The 8,324-nt window shown below is 37.8% G+C and overlaps 1 pseudogene; it reads right to left on the bottom strand.

Moving 5' to 3' along the window:
* Nucleotides 1-4,683, bottom strand: part of LOC114896548 — a 55,317-nt pseudogene extending 50,634 nt beyond the window's left edge.
* Between the last annotated feature and the right edge of the window lie 3,641 nt (nucleotides 4,684-8,324).

The following is an 8,324-nucleotide window of genomic DNA, read 5'->3' on the forward strand; positions in this document are numbered from 1 at the left end:
AACACGTGTTATCTCACAGATTGAGAGATTAGGAGAGTGGTGTAGCCGTCAGTCTAACTCAGTGTCTCTGCGGAGGTGGCAGTCAAGCTCTTGGCTGGGGCTGTGGTCACCTCCAAGCTCACTCACACTGTTCACAGGCATCAGTTTCTTGTCAGCTGTTGGCTGGAGATATATTTTTCTCATTATTTGGACATCTCCATAGGCTACCTGAGAAAAAAGAAAGCATGAGAGAGAGACAGAGAGTGCAAGAGCATCCAAAATGGGAGCCTGATGCCTCAAACCTTTTACATTCTAACCACAGAGGTAACATATCATCGTTTCTACCATATTCTGTTCATTTAAAATGAGTCACTAAGTCCAACCCACATTTAAATGGACGGAAATCGAGCTATACCTCTTAAAGGCAGAAATGTTAAATAACTTGTGGATATATTGTTTAAACTACCACATGGACTTTGAATTTTAAAGATAGATATGCATTTCCTCCATGTATTTCACATATGAGAAACTCAAGGCCCAGTGAAAAATGATTTGTGCAAAGACGCAGAGACATTTGAGATAGAGCTAACATCCCCCAACTGCCTGCTCTTTGAAAAGTGTTTCTCTATGTGCATGTTTGCAAACAGATCTCATCTATATAAAAGTCACCAGATAATACTTAATTTTCTGGATAATTGATACTCTTAAATGACAATATTGGGTCTAATCATGTTAGAAAGGTGCATTCTTCCTTCCTGCCTCTTCAAAAATACTATATTGACAACAATTCACCAAGATTCATTGATCATGCAACGTCATCATTAGGAGCATCATTTATATCAAATGAGCAAACAGTGATATAGTCCTGGTCTGTTGTTTTCTCCTACACTGATGTTCCAAGACAGTAGTATCAAGGGTGAGTATTAAGACTACAAATGTAAGCCTGGGACCAGATCATGAAGGACCTGATGTGCCATGATAAGAAGTATGACATGTTCCCTGAGATCAGTGAGATTTCATGGTGTGTTTTTGCAGGGAAATGACATCAAGACTTGCATTTTAACACTATTATTCTGGTGAACATATGAAGGAAAGATTAGCAACAAGAAGGGTTAAAGCCAAGGAGATCAGTTAGGAGTCGACTGTAATTGTAGTTAAAATAATGATGGTCTGGGGCTTCCCTGGTGGCGCAGTGGTTGAGAGTCCGCCTGCCGATGCAGGGGACACGGGTTCGTGCCCCAGTCCGGGAAGATTCCACATGCCGCAGAGCGGCTGGGCCCGTGAGCCATGGCCGCTGAGCCTGCGCGTCCAGAGCCTGTGCTCCGCAAGGGGAGAGGCCACAACCGTGAGAGGCCCCGCATACCAAAAAAAAAAAAAAAAAAGATCGTCTGAACTAATAACCTAGTAACAATGGGCCTAACAAAAGTGGATTAGTTTCAGAGATATTAGGGAGATAGTGGTCCACTTGGTGAAGGAAGGAAAGGATTCCTTCAAGTCTTTGTCTTGGACAATTGATTGGAAGGAGGTATCATTCATTAAGCTAAGGAATTAGAAGAGAGGCATATTTTTAGACAAAATTATCCTACTAGTGAAAAGTGATAAAATACAAAAAAACTTATTTGCTTACTTTACCAAGGAGACAATGAAAAATAAACAAATGCTGTTTTCACAATTAGATAAGCTGTACAATCAACATTGATTTTTCTTTGGTCTTATGTTGAAAATAATATTCTGTAGTTTGAACTATTTGAATACTGAATACAATAATAGGCTTGGTTGGGCATGTGTGCATTCCCTTCCTCTTGCTGACAGTTCTTGATGTCTGTGCTGACTGAGACAATTTAGAGGGATGGACTGAATTATTTTCCTATCCACCACTTCTATTTATACAGAATTTACACTTGACTGTAGTGACGCTAATCATGGCAGAACTGATCAAATTCAGCTCCCCTGCTGGTGAACTCAGCCAATAAGCCATTCATGACTGACAGGCGTTCCTGCTTTCTTTTGCTTTTTTTTCCCCCACTCTTAAACACATTGGAATTTATGAGACACCTTCCTTTATGCTCCCACATCTATGTCCGTTAAGAGGAAATGCCAGGGAGGGTTTGTTTGGGCCAGAGCAACAGCTTACATTTAGCTCTCTTCACACTTTCCTCCTCCCTCTGCATAAATACGAGGCCGAGGAGAGCTAGGACCGAGCTTCTTGACTTTGTGTGTATCATGGACACTTGTGCTAGTCTTATGAAGCCTGGGCACTCTGTTCAGAAAAATGATTTTAAATACATCACATAAAATATATAGGATTACAAAGCATACCAGTTATATTGAACTGGTTATCAAAATAGTATTTAAAATTTTACTGATATAGTAATATGTATATATATACTCATTTCATAATTCATTAAATTAAGAGCTCTAGCAGTGAGTCTAATAACTAATATAATTTCAAAGTAGTAATGTCAATAGTATTTTGAGAAATCTATAACAACTGCAATATAATAGGGCAATATCTCTGACTTTTATTGATGACAACTGACAGACACTTTAAACTATTCAATACTGTGATTTGTTGACTACATCTGTAATTGTAGGAAATGTTAAATTTCAGTTAGAGTTCAGAAAAAATTAAGAAGCATTTTTTCTTTCCCACCACAAGTTCATGGAGCCCTGAATTCTGTGGCCGACAGTTTAAAAACCTCTGGTGTAGGACAGTGTTACTCAAGTTTTAATGTGTGTGAGAATTATCTGGAGAGCTTGTTAAAACACAGATTTATGGGTCCCTTCCCAGGAGATGGTGACTTAGAATGTCTGGGGTGGGGACGAAGAACATATATTTTAAACATCTATTCAATGTGATTTTCATGTATCAGGTTCCAGAATTATCCTTCAAGAAATAAAAGCTTAAGATATAGAATAATATTTATAAAGACATTGGGATGGCATATAGCTATTGGTAGGTCATCACCCTGTGTCAACATTCCAGCTTTTGTATCTTCTCTATAATAATAATTATTATTTGCTGTTATTATAAAATTGTTATATAGAAAAACTACATATAGGATATTTTGGATATGTATAAAATATATATAAATTATTATAGAAATAATAATGATTATTATTTGTTGCATAATAATTCTGTGAACAATATGATTTTTTAAAAGACAATCTTTAGGTTATCTAACAAAATAAAGCATAGCGAGGGGTAATAATCATAAATGCAATGCAGTGAAGTCATGTGACATTGAAATCATTTCAGTAATTTTACAGTACATTTGAACTGCAGCACCATTCGTCTGCTGAGTTTCCATTAACTTTGCTTAAAATCCCTCTGTCCACAAAGAAGCACAAGTGTCAAGTTTCTCCTTCATGCTCAGAGACCTGGCTTGAATCACAATGCTGCAGAAGATAATTGCTATTAATTAAAACATTCCTATCAGGATGTGTTTTGTTTTAATGCATACTGAACATGTTCATAACCTCTGCCATCTCCATTATTGGAAAAGAAAAATAAGAGAGTACTGTTCTTTGACTCTCCCCATCTCTCCTGGGGTTTCCCTAGTGTCGTTGAACAGCCTTTTTGATTGGCTGGTACCTTAAAAAAAAAAAAAAAAAAAGCAGTAGGGGAACAATATTACAACACGTTGCAGAATAGCCTCATTATTGTCAAATTAGATTCACTGACCTTCACTGCCATTTACCAGGAAGAAACAGGCAGCATATCAAGGATGGTTTGCAGTGGGTAAATCCACACTAAGTGCCACTCAGCTGTAACTAGCTCCCTTATGCTATTTTAACTTATAGGCTTTTAAACTGATAGACTATTAATACATAGGCTTATGTGAGTAATATATACAGAACTCTATGCATGTACTTTTTTTTTTTTTTAATGTTGACGCTTCTTTTGTAATTTTTATTTTTGGCTGTGTTGGGTCTTTGTTTCTGTGCAAGGGCTTTCTCTAGTTGTGGCAAGCGGGGGCCACCCTTCATCGCGGTGCGCGGGCCTCTCACTGGCGTGGCCTCTCTTGTTGCGGAGCACAAGCTCCAGACACACAGGCTCAGTAGTTGTGGCTCACGGGCCTAGTTGCTCCACGGCATGTGGGATCTTCCCAGACCAGGGCTCGAACCCGTGTCCCCTGCATTAGCAGGCAGATTCTCAACCACTGCACCACCAGGGAAGCCCCCATTTTTATATTTGAAGTAAATTGTATTCCAAGAGACACCCCCCCACACACACACACAATCAGTACTTGTAGGTGAAATCTACAGCAGACAGAAACCTCAAATCAAAAATTCCCAGTTTTAGGGATTTCTTTGACCAATCTCTCTACCTCTATATTGTGTGACTAATATAAGATCACTCATATTTTCTTTTGCAAAATTAAAAAAATGGCTCTATGAAAAATTAACTACATTGTCTTTATTTTTTTACTTCCCAGTGCTTTTAGGGAATATACATTTGGGAGCCACTGTGGTCTCAGTCGACTGCATCCATCCGAATAACTTAGAGGCTACTAAATACACAAATCCCCAGATTTCTTCAAGATCCAATGAATCATTGTCTTTTCAATACACATTTGAGGTGATACTTTTATGTACTGGTTTTGAGAACCACTTTGGAGGTTACAAAAAAGTCTCAGCTTCCTTTACCGGTAGCACAGTTTGGTTGTAAAAGTCTGGGCTTTGGATTTCACTACTTGTCATATTATAAGGACTTATTAAATATTTATCGCATAAATGTATGTGAATATATGAATGACACAAAACTTGCCTGCAACACTTACTGGTAATGTGATCTATGCAAGTTACTTGAGCTCAGTTTCCTCATCTGAAAATTGGGAATAATAATAGTACTTTTCTACTTTGGGTTGTAATGATTAAATAGAATAATTTCTATAAGGTGCTCAGCAAAGAGCTGGACACCTCTAAGAACTCAACAAATGTTACCTACTGTTACCACTTAAAAAGTATTTTGACTTTTATTTTCTTTATCAGTAAAATGTTTATAGATTAATATCTGTTTATCCTACCTTTAGGAAAACTGCAAGGTTTCATATACAGCAATGGGAATGATAATGCTTTATGAACTGAAATGTACCACAAAAATATATGGTATTAGTACAAAGGAGATGGGAGCTCTGTGTGATATAATTTAATATGAATATGTGCATAAATTATGATAGTTGAATTTAAAAGGAATAAAAATATAGCATGCTGTTGGCCATAGCACATTGTATTTTCCTTTTCATAGGATTTACGGTACTCTAAATCAGAAATTGTGTCCTACTTCTTCATAGATTCTATGCCTATCAAAGAACATGGATTTTATTGAAGGTCAGTAAGTAGCCACTGAAGGATGTTTCTGGGGTTTCTGTTCAGCAAGCTTGTAGGAGGCCTTTGTCCTACTGGCAGCCTCTATTTTTCTCTTATTTTGGGAAGCAGGTGCCTCCAACTTTTGGCAGAGGGGGTTTTAACTCTGGAAATCTAATATGGGCTTAATGTACAGAGAACCGAAGAAAGAAAAAAAATAAACTTTTGCCGAGATTTATTTTTAGAAAAGAGGTAAATGAACTTTAATAATTTCAGTAGCCTACTCAGTTAATATTTTCCACAGTAATGCTGCATAACAAACAATCTCAAAACTTAGTGGCTTAAAATAACAAAACTTTCATTCCCAATCATATGTCTGTGGATTAGCTGATCTAGTCGGAGCCTGCCTTCAAGTTGTACATTTTCCCCAAGTGTCTCTCGTCCACCTTGAGAGCTGTTCTTCCCATAAGGATGATAGAAGTAAAATATGGGGCCACGGAACATGCAGTGCCTCTTAATGCGCGGGCTTAGAATTAGCACACTCTTTCTTCTGCACATATTCTGTTGGCCAGATTCTGTCACAAGGCCAAACCCAGTTTTAGTTGGGTGGGGAAGTGCACTCTACCTATATACAGTGAGAGACAGTGCAAAGTCACTTAACAAAGGGGCATGAATCGCCCCCCACCCTGACCCCCAGGAAGGGACAGGAGACAGCTGGGTGTCAGGAGGGAGGAGTTGAGAACAAAAGTGCAATCCACAACTGCCAATAGCCTAATTTACCAAGACAAGGGGAGTCAGGAATCTGGAAGTGGGAAGTGTGGAATGTGGTTGGCTGAACTGTGCTTTCTTCACTCTCCTGGAGAGCAAAGTGCGTGACCATAAAAACCCGCAGGATCACGTGCAGGAAGGTTAGAGACTACAAATACTACATTTGTTCTAAGATTTTGGGGGCCCAAAAAGCTAAAGAAAAGAAGATGAGTTTCTTAATATCAGTGTTAGAATGTTGAAATCTCCCTTTTAATGCTTACTTTTAAGAAAAATAAACTTGGTAATAATCTACGTATTTATTATCACTGGTAGGAATGAAATTGTCACATAGAGCATATTTATACAGTTAAGATATTCCAGGGGTAGAGAAAAAATAATTTAAATTATTCGTGGTTTGGGAGAAATGATAATTAAGAAGCTACCAGATGTTAGATGGAAACTTAGTTACTAGGGACAGCTCCCTAAAATATTTATCTGTTGAAGAGATAGCTGTTTTCTGTAGTTCTTACTATGGTGCAGACTAAAAAATAGGCCTATGCCTGTTTTCACAAAGTGGTGTTATGTGTTGAAACATGTCATCATGCATCTCCTTTTTCAAATCAATATGTGCTTTTTTCACACCTGGTACTTTCTTCTACAAACTCCAACTTGCCAGGTAACTCTGACTTTGAAAAGATATTTATATACACACATACACATACATATATAATTCATGTGGAATGTGGACAGTGGAGCTCATTCATTCTACTGAGTTTAAAATATATCGTTGTTCTTCAAAACATTTTTCTGTGCAGCTAATTATAATGTGGCATTTAGCGTGCTCAGTGGAAGTCAGGAACTATAACAATGGATTTGCTTTTTTAAAATGATTTGATCATTAACTGAGACTTGAAGATTGAGTAAGAAGTTAGTTTAGTGAAGAAAGGTTGGAAATAATAGTGCCCCTGCAGTGAGAAGAGTGTAAAGGCCTGAAGGTGAGAGAAACTGGGAGAAATTCAGGATGGCAGGAGTGAAGAGTTGGTAGGATTTGGGGGTAGGTGATGCTGAGTTGTAAGGCTGGACAGGTAGAGAGGCTAGATGATGCATGGCCTTTAAAGTCTTTCATCATCAAAGCTCAGGGAAACTATTGACAGATTTTAAGTACAAGGTGCTGCATGATAAGATTTATGTTTTTGTTTTTAATCATGTTTTTAAAAGAAGTTTTATGGCAGTATGCAAAATGCTTTGGATGAATTCTGTTTAGATGGATGCCGTAGCACAATCTGGACAATAGATGACAGGGGTATAGTCTGGGGTAGTACTATTCGGGCTGCAGAGGAATGAGGACAAGAAAAGCTATTTTAGATATGGAATCACAGTGACTTGTTAACACATGTGCTGTGAGGCAGGGAGAATGCTGAGGGGAAAATAACTCAGCATTCAGCCTAGAGTAGCAAAGGGCTATTAGTGGTCATTCACCGAATGAGGAATCATAAGAAGGAGAGAAGCTCATTTTGACAAAATGACACTTTTAGTTTGGGACATTTTGGTTTTGAAGTGTCTTTAGACGTTTGAATGGAAGTGTGCATGAGGCAGTTAGATGTATGGGTAAAAGCTCAAAAGAGTGATGTGGGCTAAAGATAGAAATATGGGCACCACTAGTATATGGATAATAATGAAGGCCACAGGCATAGATGAGATTGTTCAGGGAGAGAATAGAGAGAATATAGAATAAGAGAAGAGGGTCTAAGTTCCACAGGAAACTATTTAAATGGCAGATGAAGGAAGAGTCACTTGCAAGGAAGACTGCAAGGAAAGTCCAGAGAGAAATAAGAAAACAAGGATAGTAAACAGATGAGGGCAGGAGAAAGCAATATATTCTGTAAACCTGATTAATGACAGCTACCAATTATCTGAGCCCTAGGATGTGCTAAACACTATTTATGCCAACTATGTGGATTATTTTAGTTAATCATCATAGAAACTCTAGAGTATATTAACTCCCTTTTATAGAGGAAACTATGCTTTATACTCTGAAACCATGTACCTTGTCATTCTGGAAAACAGATGCAAATTAGAAAGCTTAAAAATGTTGAATACAATATTTCATTTTCTTTCATATGTGATAGATGAACTGTTTATTTTATTTAATCCAGACTTGGTTGTGCTAACCTTCCACAGGGTGGGTACCAACTTATGGAACTGATATTTCAGTTGGAGAAAGTTAGGGTTATGGTCAATATTACTGCCATTATTTTTAAGTGGCAAAGACAACCATTCTTCCTGAA

This window comes from Monodon monoceros, unplaced genomic scaffold, assembly GCF_005190385.1.
Source record: "Monodon monoceros isolate NGI ecotype Baffin Bay Population unplaced genomic scaffold, NGI_Narwhal_1 Super_Scaffold_16, whole genome shotgun sequence".
Taxonomy (NCBI): Eukaryota; Metazoa; Chordata; class Mammalia; order Artiodactyla; family Monodontidae; genus Monodon; species Monodon monoceros.